Raw genomic sequence first — 12,885 nt, 5'->3', positions numbered from 1 at the left:
CCTAACCCGCTTCCCTTCTCTGGGAATCCAGTCAGTTACCCTTAATGACCAGCGGTTATCCTGTCTACGCACTACATGCCCTGCCCATGTCCATTTCTTCTTCTTGATTTCAGCTATGATATCCTTAACCCCCGTTTGTTCCCTAATCCACCCTGCTCTCTTCTTGTCTCTTAAGGTTACACCTACCATTTTTCTTTCCATTGCTCGCTGCGTCGTCCTCAATTTAAGCTGAACCCTCTTTGTAAGTCTCCAGGTTTCTGCTCCGTAGCTAAGTACCGGCAAGATACAGCTGTTATATACCTTCCCCTTGAGGGATAGTGGCAATCTACCTGTCATAATTTGAGAGTGCTTGCCGAATGTGCTCCACCCCATTCTTATTCTTCTAGTTACTTCAATCTCGTGGTTCGGCTCTGCGGTTATTACCTGCCCTAAGTAGACATAGTCTTTTACAACTTCAAGTGCACTATTACCTATCTCGAAGCGCTGCTCCTTGCCGAGGTTGTTGTACATTACTTTCATTTTCTGCAGATTAATTTTAAGACCCACCTTTCTGCTCTCCTTGTCTAACTCCGTAATCATGAGCTGCAATTCGCCGCCTGAGTTACTTAGCAATGCAATGTCATCGGCGAAGCGCAGGTTACTAAGGTATCCTCCATTGACTCTTATCCCTAACTTTTCCCATTCTAGGCTTCTGAAAACCTCCTGTAAGCACGCGGTAAGTAGCATTGGGGAAATTGTGTCCCCCTGCCTTACACCATTCTTGATTGGTATTCTGTTGCTTTCTTTATGAAGCACTATGGTAGCAGTTGATCCCCTGTAGATTTCTTCCAGAATGTTTATATATACTTCATCTACGCCCTGATTCCGCAGTGTTTGCATGACGGCTGATATTTCTACTGAATCAAACGCCTTCTCGTAATCTATGAAGGCTATGTATAGTGGTTGGTTATACTCTGAGCATTTCTCTAGTACCTGATTGATAGTATGAATGTGGTCAATTGTTGAGTAGCCTGTTCGAAATCCTGCTTGTTCCTTTGGTTGATTGAATTCTAATGTTTTCTTTACTCTGTTAGCAATTATCTTTGTAAATAGCTTGTATACTACAGAGAGCAAGCTGATCAGCCTGTAATTCTTCAAGTCCTTGTCATCTCCTTTCTTATGTATTAAGATGATGTTAGCGTTCTTCCAAGACTGTGGTACTCTTCCCGTCAGGAGACACCTCGTAAACAGGGTGGCTAGTTTTTCTAACACAATCTGTCCTCCATCTTTCAGCAGATCTGATGTTACCTGATCCTCACCAGCAGCTTTGCCTCTTTGCATGCTCTCCAAAGCTTTTCTGACTTCTTCTATCATTACTGGTGGGGTGTAATCTGGGTTACTGCTAGTTCTTATAGTATTAAGGTCGTGGTTGTCTCGGCTACTGTACAGATCTCTGTAAAACTCCTCCGCTATTTTAACTATCCTATCCATATTGGTAGTTATATTGGTAGCTAGCTTCACATATGCCAAACTTGGTATTACGTGACGCCAAAGAAAGACGAAAGTATGTGACTGGTTCAAACATGATAATCATGAGATGCGTGTCACGGGAGAACATGACTACATGCCACAGTCAATGCACCAGTACGATTCGCCGTGAGGTAGTGCGCGTGCTCGCCGGCGGTTCATTGGTCGCATCACGCCGGCGTTTCCACGCCGGGTGCCAGTCCTGCTATATACTCGCAGGCTCATGCCTAACTGCGTTGCTTTGACGCATGCGCGTTTTAGCGCTTCGAACGTCTCTCCGTCACGAAAAGTTGGAGATGCCGTGTTGTCTGGGTAACGCATGGGCGCAAAATGCAGCATGTCGGATTTCGCGCCGGTTGCAGTCGGGCCGAGCCGACGAACGCTGGTCGCGCCTGGCGTCAGACTATTACAGTGCTCGTGTTTTGCTAACGCAGCATCACTGCCCAGCATGCACACGCTTCAACGCTCCATTGGAGTATATTGGGCCCTTCATGATGTGCACGCGGCCGTTTTCCTAGCTCCTCATACACCAAATTAGATGTTACGTGACATCAATGGACGACGAAATATATGACTGGTGCAGACACGATAATCCTGACATGCGTGTCATGTAAGAACATGACAGCACACTACGCTCTTAGCGTGCTCGTGCCGTTTCGTTAGCTCCACATTTACTAAGTTTGGTATCACGTGAGGTGAAAAGATGACGAAAGTTACCGACACATTCCAACATGATAATTATGCCATGGACGTCATCTACGGCATCAATACCTCCACCTCGTTGCGTTGTGCTGATTTTAAAATGATATATTAACATTTCTCATTCATGCTTCGCACATCATCAATTCCCGCTGTACGTGGGATATGCTAGTTTTTTTGAATGGTGCAGCTGCGTAAAGGGCCAGTTAACAGGCTCCGAGATGTTTAGACCCCCCCCCCCCCCCTAAATGATCGCTAATTGGTACACGGCGATCGCATTTTCAAAATATCACTGAGGTGCGCACCCCGTTGATCTTACGTTCCGGCAAACAGTTCCGGCACCTTTTTTCTCCACTTGATCAATCTATTTTGTATGAGCAGTGACGCAAACTTGTCATTTGGGAACATGACGTAGCACTGAGCTCGTTGATTGGTCCTTTTTTCCATGAAATGATGCCGTAGCCCTGTTGCCATGCAGTGTGGGCCACACAGTTTACATTCTCATTTTGCTAGATTTTAAAGAGCCGGAGACTACTTGAACAAGGGGTAATGCTAGAACAAAAGCCTCCAAGATGGACAGGCGGCTCGCTGACATAATGCTATGCGTGCTCACCTTACCACGCTTCCTCTCCGTGCCGCTATGACTGGTGTGGGCGAAGCCATGCTCAATCGTTGGCTGCGTGCCGATGACGTATCACTGACGTTAAATTCCACTGCTAAAGTGTGTGGTGTCATGAAGGGCTACACCTTGCCATCCACAGGGCGGAAAAGAATGGTGAAGCCATGCGAGTACTTGAATCTAGTTGAAACAGGGGTTCGAATCCCTGTAACTTCTTTTTTTATAGCAGGTATTGACAAAATTATTTTGGAAGCGTGTTCACATAGCAAACGTGCGTATATTTCTCATTAACATTTCTGCGCGTCGGAGTTATTTATTGGCTTTTTAAGACTTGTGCAGCTACGTTGTTTTCCGCACAAAATCTGGCAATGACGAATATGCGACACAGAGAGCGACCTCCAAGAAGTAGTCTCTATAGCATATATTAGGTGTCTCAGCCATCTGTAGCCAATAGTTAAAAAATACAATACTAGAGGCGAGAGAGAGAAATCATTTGCATATTGTGGACAGCCAACTTGCACACTACATATGTTTTTCGTTGTGTAATTATGCGTATATAACATGGTTAACTAAATAGCTCATGATTAAAAACACAGCGCAAACAACGGCAGGAAGAAAGGAAGAGACAGGACAGAGCGCTGACTTACAACTGATCTTTATTAGGAAATGCGAACAAATATATATCATGGCAGGCAAATAACACGTGTCCACCACAATATCAAAAAATTCGCACAAGCGTCACCATCACCATATCGCTACTGTCTCACCGCACACGTGTTCATCCTACAGATAAGAAGTCCATCTCTTTTTGAGAGAGGGTTACAGATGCCCTACTTACACATTGATCTTTCAGACGTGCAATTTCAGCCGCTTCCATTATCTCCCTAGTTTTTCTTTCTTTGTGCCTGGCTAGGATTTTAGTGTCGCGAAACTGCGGTGTGCACCCACAATCCCTACAATGGATGCCAAGGTCGCTTGTGCGAATTTTTTGATATTGTGGTGGACACGTGTTATTTGCCTGCCATGATATATATTTGTTCGCATTTCCTAATAAAGATCAGTTGTAAGTCAGCGCTCTGTCCTGTCTCTTCCTTTCTTCCTGCCGTTGTTTGCGCTGTGTTTTTAATCATGTATTTGAACCAACTCGCCCAAGCTTTAACCTTAGTAAATAGCTCAATATTACCTATAGCCAAGATGTGCGACTTCCAAAGTTCGAGAGCGTCTTCAGTAACTTTTGTTCTGGGATTAGCGAAACATTTCACCCATTGATTTTTTCCAAGCTAGAAACGAAAGCCCGCAAAATACACAAAGAACCACGTGACCAAAGTAGGTTACAACATAAGAGTAAATACACGCTCTGCGCCCAGTGTAGCAGTGTGTCCTCATTAACCAGTACGAAAGCCGAATGATTGGCAATTTCTGTTCTAACCGTAAGTTCATTCACTGGTAATGCAATACTACGCATATTTCAAAAAGATTCCTCAATTCATTAAAGTAGGAAACTCGTTCATAGAAAAAATGTAGGCCACTGAAAAGATTTTAGTAATACGGCAGCGTAATTGTGCTGAATCGCAACGGCGCTAGACCTCACTGTGAGAGTGCATTACGGCTCCGGCAGAAAGGCCTGAAGAACTTTTGTTACCGGGAACACTATGCAACACACCAAACTTCACTGCTTAAGAATCGGTGGTGGCATGGGGAGTGTGACGTTAGGAAACAACATTGTTAGGCTGCGTTATTGAGCAAGCGTTAAGGAACGTTAGGAAACTACGAACTCGCTTATGTAGCATATGAAATTCAGCTAGGACAAACCATAATGAATGCACTTTTTGTAGAGGTTATGCCCAATGTAGTGAGACCAGACGAATGTGTACCTTTATGGGTAAAAAGGGTAGAAGTCCTACTGACCATGAAGGAATTCTAGGACGTGATGTGTTATAGTAATGCTTGACGGCCTTGGTTATTTTTAAAGTTTTTGTATTGTTCGTTGTGTATTGTAACATATTTATCTTAGCAACCCCCTTGTGAAGTTTACCCAGAAAAAAAGAAAAAAAATGATGTGGCGCAGTGGTTAGTGTCTTCGAATGAGAATCCACAGGTTGCACGTTTGAATTGTTGTGGTAGCGAGTTTTTTTTTTTTTCGAGTGTGTTTCACATCGTTTTTCCTAATTCCTTTTTTATTTTTTGCGGCAGCTCCTCACAATGATTCTGACACCATTTCGCGCTCAAGCGTTGCAGGCACTGCAGCATCCATCATATTTCACCTACACCACGGTGGACGTTTTCTAGCACTCACCCTAGTGGGTTGTGGTTTACACCATGCCCACCATTTTTTTAATAGAGATAATTAGTCTTTCCACTCAACCTCAAGAACGTCGCTGAACACTCGTTGTCCACAAAATGTGACAAAAGAAAAAAAAACGCTTCTCTTTCTTTAACAAAAAAAAAAGAAAATGAGCGGGTACATACAAAAAAACACGAAAAAAGAAAACATGAAGAAAATACGCGTTTCTAACCTACTACTGCAAGCACCTTCTCATCACGACCTACCGGCGATGTCCCAGCATCACGAACCATGGTCTTACAACCAAAAACTTTACTGAAACAAAACACATATTATATAACGCAATTGTTCATATATGTAATAAACGTCTCGTGCTCTCTCTGGTCCCGCAAGTACTCTCGGTGGGAGCAAGTGAGACCTTGCAGCTCAATATCCCATATGTATGCGGTTTGCCATTCTCTACCTATCTATCAACATCTTCGAATCCTACCCATTCAACAATTGTTTTATCATAGATTGTCGCTCATCACATACCGTCTAATTCATCGCGAAATATCACTTGATAATATTCCTTTCCATATCTTCGTCAACAGCAATAATACCAGGTTTTCAGAGCGTAATAACTTCCTTTTACCTAAAATTAGATCAAACTATGGCAGATACACAGCACGCTTCTTTTGGGTTCATCTTTGGAATAATATCCCTCTTCATGTTAAGTCGTCTCATTCATTGCAGTCTTTTAAACATAACATGAAAAGCATACTGTTAATTGAGCCCCTTGTTCATTTGTAATAAAACATTTTCATTATTACCTCTACGTTTTCAATTCCTGCTTTTACGTATTCTTGTAGTTTTGTATAATGTTGTTCTCGTAAATTAACTTTTTCGATTTGACTATTTATTGTTCTGTGTTGACTGCACTTTTTATTTTGTTCGCACTTGTAGCTTTTGCTGCTGTTACTTACCCTTTATGTACCCCATTAACGATAGGAGGTCCCCCTGACAGTTTCTTACTTTGGGACCTCCTGACGCTGTATATATTATGTGAGCTCTTTTTTTTTTGTACTCATGTACTCAGCAATGAATAAACTTGAAACAACGCGTCAATAACACGTGTTCTACATCACACTGTATTACGCCCTCTACTCAAAGCTACACTCTCATGTCAACACGTCTCTGTTGTTGATTCAATTTCGCTACCATACACACATGTAAAAACGTCAATAACAAAAAAAGAGACGCGAAAAGAGAAGAGTTTAGGCAGCTGTGCCAGAGTCTTCTTTGAAATCAAACCGAAACAAAATGCAATTAACCAGCCACACCTTAAATTCGACAACACATTCAGGCGTACATAAGCTACAACTCGCAAACATCGCAACTCAATGTTGTTACTTCATAACACTACTGATTACACACGCTGTATTTTGAAACAGTCAAAAACTCTGTTCAACTAAAACAAACATCCCTCGCCACTGATTAACCATTTGAACTACTAAGTCTTTGTCTTCGCCCAGCTTGCTCACGCCGACGAGTTGCACTACAGTCAGAATAATAATATCCACTGGTTTTTGCGGGTGCTTGGGAGGCGTTATGCGCACCGGCTGTGCCATCAGTTTACAGGAGTTCACCTGACAGCTAGTAAACGTACCAAACTAACGTTTAAGCTCAGACGCAACAGAACGAGATCCTAAAGTGCTTCCTAGCCTTTTTCGTTTGAAAGTGAGCACCGCACGCACTGTCGTGTGCTGATTAAACTATTTCGGGGTGACAAGGCGTCATAAAATCACTCACAAGTACAAAAAATACAGGCAGTGAAAAGGGGACAAGCACAACAGACTTAGATTGATAGATATGTGGGGTTTAACGTCCCAAAACCACTATATGATTATGAGAGACGCTGTAGTGGAGGGCTCCGGAAATTTCGACCACCTGGGGTTCTTTAACATGCACCCAAATCTGAGCACACGGGCCTACAACATTTCCGCCTCCATCGGAAATGCAGCCGCCGCAGCCGGGATACGAACCCGTGACCTGAGGGTCAGCAGCCGAGTACCTTAGCCACTAGACCACCGCGGCGGGGCCAACAGACTTAGGCATCACTATATCAGGTGTTCTACTCCCTGCCATGAAGCATTTTACTCTCAGGTACCGAACCGTGTAGTGCGTTCTTCACCAATGCCATGCATTTGCTACCGATTCAGTGTCCATTTGACATTTAGCAAGAGAGCTTTCAGAAGACCGTCTCATGCGCTCACTTTCTTCTTACCACCAACCTGTAGCAGATCAGTGGCGGTGTCTATGAAAACCATGTTGTACCCTTCTTCTACCATCTGTTGAACTTGCCCGTGCTCAGTGATGTCGCTGATCTGACCAACCCCTCTGCGATCCCTCGAATCTATATTTACATCGCAATACGCGCCTCTGTAAGCACGTTTGTTCGTATGCACCTAGGGAAGAGCGTGTTGCTTCACCAACGCCATGCAGAGTGGGCCATGGGCTCTACATATTCTCTCGTGCCCTCTTGTTTTGGCAGCTCCCTCAATATTCTAAAAATGGTGCCTGTGGGGTGACGCCCGGCCTCCTTCACGGAGAAACAAAGACTTTTATAGTCGTCTGAGACCCGTTCCAGGTCTGCACTCGTAGCCAATTGTGGGGTCACTATACAAAGCACAGGTGTGCGCTGATTGGCACCCCCTACGAGACACGGTAAGCTGAGCGTAACGTACATAACTTCCACAGTAATAATTCGGCAAAACGTACCCCTGTGCCTCAGGTGTCGGCAACTCTGTCATATCATTTCAGCTGGTATTCTCCCTCATTACGGCAATAATAAATTCGAAGCATTTCTTAGCAAACTTCAGCGACATTGAGCGTGTCTATCTATCTATCTATCTATCTATCTATCTATCTATCTATCTATCTATCTATCTATCTATCTATCTATCTATCTGTTTATCTATCTATCTATCTATCTATCTACACTATAAGACAAAATTACCCGAAAAAGGAGTAACGGAGCCTAAAAGGCGCGCGCGATGAACAGATAGGTCATTGAGGAGCAACCACAGAGGGTAGCGTGCCACGCGAAACCACTTAGTCTCCGAACACGCTCCAAAGGAATGAACCACCCGCGGATGGCAGGCAGCGCGAAAAGCGTTGCCAAGGTGACCAGCCCTACTTCTCCTCCGCTTCTGGCTGAGTCTTTCCCCGTAATTTGCCGGCGACGGTTCGGGTTCCGTCAAGCTCGCAGTGCTCGTCCACGGCCACCTGGATTCCACGATTCAAGAATTACTACGTGGTGTTTGTGTGTACGCTTGGATGAGCGTGGGCAGCGGCCTTTGCGTTTCACTGCACCCATGAAGTCTGGAGTAAGTCTGGACACGTCATCACGCCGAGCTGTATATCTCTGGCTTCAAGATAGTCACGACCAACACACGACAGCAACAGCTGGGAAGGCCAATATGGTGGCCGAGAAGACAGCAGGCCTATCGGATATATACTTACTTCAGTCCGACTCAGGGCAGAAAACAGCGCTGGCTTCTAAGGCAAGTAGGTTATCATTCTTTATTCTACTCTACTTGTCGCGTGTGCGATACGGATCGTGCTTGCCGGCAACGGGCTCGTTTGTGTTGTACAACGCACGCACGAAATGCATCGGGAAGGTCAGCTTCGGCGTCTGCAGTTCGCCTGTGCTTTGCGACCGCCTGGAAATTGGTCGCCATTGCCGCCGGCCTCCCGCTCGCACATGGAGTGCTCGCCTGTCTTCGCCGCCGCGATCAGCTTCGATCTGATGATATTTGGCTGAGACCTCGTCGCTGTGTTGGGAGTCATCGAAAACACGTTGCGGGTTCTCGTAAAGAGCTTGGTTGTATGTCGCGCGCTGTAACTGCACCAGCATGGGCTAGCGGGGTTTTCGCTAGCGTCGGAACTTACTAAAATTGGTCACCATTGCAGTTGGCTTTCCCATCAGTCGGTCGCAAGCAGCTTGGCACCGTCCGTTGGCCACTGCAGCGGACTCGCGTTTGCATGCTGCACTGGCTTGAGTTTGTTGACCGCATTACCGTCGATTTCCTCGGTTCTAGCTCCAAAGCAGCTCAGCGCTGTTCATGGCGGCCAAGCGTACGCTTACTCTCCTAATGGAAGTTCGCTGGCGGCAGACACTCCGCGTGCGGCACCGTGTTTGGTCTCGCGTTCGCTTGCTCGAGCTGAACAGCGTGGCTCACTTAGGACTCGCCGACTTGTTAGCGGCGCGGTGGTTCGCGGAGTTGTGGCTGCGGCCGCCGCCCCTAAGCTGTTGCGCTACGGGGATTGAAATGAGTCTGACGATGTGTGACATCACGGTGAAATTGCAAGCATTTCATATCTCACGTATGTTTTCATTTCACTTTGCGCGTATTTCTCATATGCATTCGTAATCATCCTCTGTCACGTGTGACTCACTATTTTACATACTTATTGTGCAGTCGTGGGCACAGACCGTGCTGAAGACTGTGTGCGCAGGCGTCTGCGATGCCTGTCACCCATCTCTTTCGTCAGAGCAGCTTGAGAAGTGCTCTGCGAGATGTGAAGGTAAGGTTATTTGTGTGTCATACTTTAACACTCATTTTTATATTAACGTTCACGTAGCCCCGCCACGGTGGTCTAGTGGCTAAGGTACTCGGCTGCTGACCCGCAGGTCGCGGGTTCAAATCCCGGCTGTGGTGGCTGCATTTCCGATGGAGGCGGAAATGTTGTAGGCCCGTGTACTCAGATTTGGGTGCACGTTAAAGAACCCCAGGTGGTCAAAATTTCCGGAGTCCTCCACTACGGCGTCTCTCATAATCAAATGGTGGTTTTGGGACGTTAAACCCCGCAAATCAATCAATTAACGTTCACGTACTTGTCATATGCGTGCATCTTCATCTTCTGTCACGTGTGTCTAACTAGTTTTATTTACTATACTATTGTACGTGCAGCCGAAGGAACGCAACAGGCAGAAGGCTGCGTGCGCTGGCGTCTGCAATGCCTGTCACATATCGCTTCCGGCGGAGGAGTTCCCCAAGGAGTGAACAAGATTTGACAACGAGACTGTACTTGTACACTTCACCATGAATTCACTTAAAAGAATGGAGAAACTTCATGTGTATATGGAAAAATTAAAAATTTCGATGTCTCACTTTTGTCTTTCGTTGTTGCGATGACTGCAAAAGCACTTACACATAGGTGGCTAACTACTTCTTCGCGTGTTCTTTTCTGCGCAATTTGTTGCTCACTGTGCAGAATAACAGGCGAAAAAGTATTAGGCCTGGTGGAAAATAAACAAAAAACAATGTTGTATCTGTGAACAAAAATTTCATCCGATAGGAGTATTTGAGAGGATCAGCCGTTCTCCGGCAAGCTGCAACTGTGAAAACTAACGGTTGCGTGGTAAGGTGCAAATATGGGAATCAACAGTTCCTCTATAAGGTGCAATTGTGAGGACTAAATGTTAGTCCTTTGAAGTGAATTGTGGGGCTAACTGTTATACCTAGTGCCGTTATTCCTTAACGGGATTAATGGTTGTGGCAGCCCCATTAGTCCCCAAAAGGACGAACCACACACCCTTTTAATACCCTTTTGCCTTCGAGTGTATTTATCTAGACACCTACTACTTCTAGCTCTCCTGAATTTTTGAACAATGTTATCGATACCGAACTTGCTACAGGTTATTCTATCTGTTGGTAAGCATATTTGACTAGTCGTAACATAAAAATCATGAGATGTATGTCATGAATGTCATGATATACAGTTCATGCTCTTGCTACTCTTGCGGTGGTTTCGTTCACATGACATACTGCAAACTGTTATGGCATGACATGATTGCATGGCAAACACAAGCGACGGACCCAAACATGAAAATCATGACGTGCTTGTCATGTAACAGAATGACCATTTGCCACGCTCATGATGCACTCGCGGCCATTTGGTTTGCGTCACATATACGAAACTTGGTATTACGGTATGAGTATGGATGACAAAGTATTTGACTTGTGCAAACATGATAATCATGAGATGCGTGCCATGTAACAACATGACTACATGCCAAGCTCATGATGGTCTGGCGGCTGTTTTGGTAGCTTTACTTATACCAAATTCGATATAACGGGACGTCAATGGATGACGAAGTGATGATACGGGTGCAAACATGATTACCATGACATGCGTGTCATATAACAACAAGACTACATGCCACACCCATGATGTGATCGCGGTCGTGTGGCTAGCTTCCCATATGCCAAATTTGGTAATACGTTACTTCGATGGATGATGAAGGTACGAGACTGGTGGAAACATGATAATCATGAGATGCGTGTCGTGTGACAACATGAATACATGCCACAGTGAAAGCGCCACTACACTTCGACGTGGCACGGCGCACATGCGCGCCGGCGTTCGTTTCGTCGCGTCACGACAGCGTCGCCACGCCAGTCGCTGGCTCTGCCATACACTTTCAGGGGCGTGTCGCGCTGCGTTGCTTTGACGCATGCGCATTTCACGGTGTCCAGCATCCCTCCGTCACGAAAAGAGGCAGATGCAGTGCTGTCTGGGTAACTTAGTGGGTGTGAAATGCAGCATGTCGCACTCCGCGTAGGTTGGCGTCGGGCACCGCTGACGGACGCTGATCGCGCCGGTCGCGCCTGGTGTCGATTTATAGGGTTCTCACGTTTTGCTAACGTATAGCGTTGCTGTGTCCGGCGTGCGTGGGGGTCAACGTTATGTTAGAGTATATGGGGTCCTTCATGACGCAACTATGGCTGTTTCGCGAGCTCCACATATGCCGAATTCGGTGCTACGTGACGTCAATGAATGACGAACGTTTATGACTGGTGCAAACATGATAATCATGACACGCGTGTCATGTAAGAACATCACACCATACCACGTTCTTAGAGTGCTCATGGTCGCTTCGTCAGGTTCACATATACTAAATTTAACATCACGTGACGTGAATAGAAGACGAATGTATACGACACATTCAAACATTATAACCAAGACACGGAAGTCTTGTATAACGTAATTTACTTCCACCTCGTAACGTTGTGGTGATTTAAATGTGACATATCAACCTTCTTTATTCGTGCTGCGCATATCACCCATTCCCGCTGTACGCGGGATCTGCCTTTTTTTGCACGAGAGTCTACACGAGCTGTGCATACACTTTTCCCGACAAATATGTGCCCTCCTGTGTTCCCGAAATACGTGGGCCTCTGCGAGTGTTTTGCAGGGTATGTTCTCTCACGAGTGTAATTCTTCATGGCTACACAAGAAACGCCTTCGTTTTCAAGACCTATGCCCCGCTGCGTCCCACAATCTCTTCAAAAAAGACGTGAATCTTAACAATAATAGCACAGCAAGTCGTCAGGGATCAAGTTACTTGCGCATTGAATATGCCGCATTTCCTCCGCCACAGTGTCATGTCAGCATGTCACTCGGTGTGACGCACGTACCTCGAAATTCACCGTCAGCTCGGCTATCTATTTCTTTTGCAGCCAGATTTTCATTTTGCCCTGAGTAAACAGCAAGCTAATTTCATCAGGCATTTGTTGCTTCAACCTATTTGCGAATAGCGGAGCCTGCAACAGATCCAATGAATGAAGTTCTCTGCAGAATAAATATTAGGAAAACATCATCTCTAATCACGCAGTTAACTGATCCCATGACTCTCCTGTCTGCTTTTCTATATCTATAAATCATCTGCGGTAATCGCAAAGGGTCATCTTCAGATCCTCGAGCGCCTTATTTTTTACCTCTGAACACG

Source organism: Rhipicephalus microplus, chromosome 4 (genome assembly GCF_043290135.1).
Source record: "Rhipicephalus microplus isolate Deutch F79 chromosome 4, USDA_Rmic, whole genome shotgun sequence".
Classification (NCBI taxonomy): Eukaryota; Metazoa; Arthropoda; class Arachnida; order Ixodida; family Ixodidae; genus Rhipicephalus; species Rhipicephalus microplus.
The sequence above is the reverse complement of the archived record's forward strand: the minus strand, read 5'-3'. Positions refer to the sequence as shown.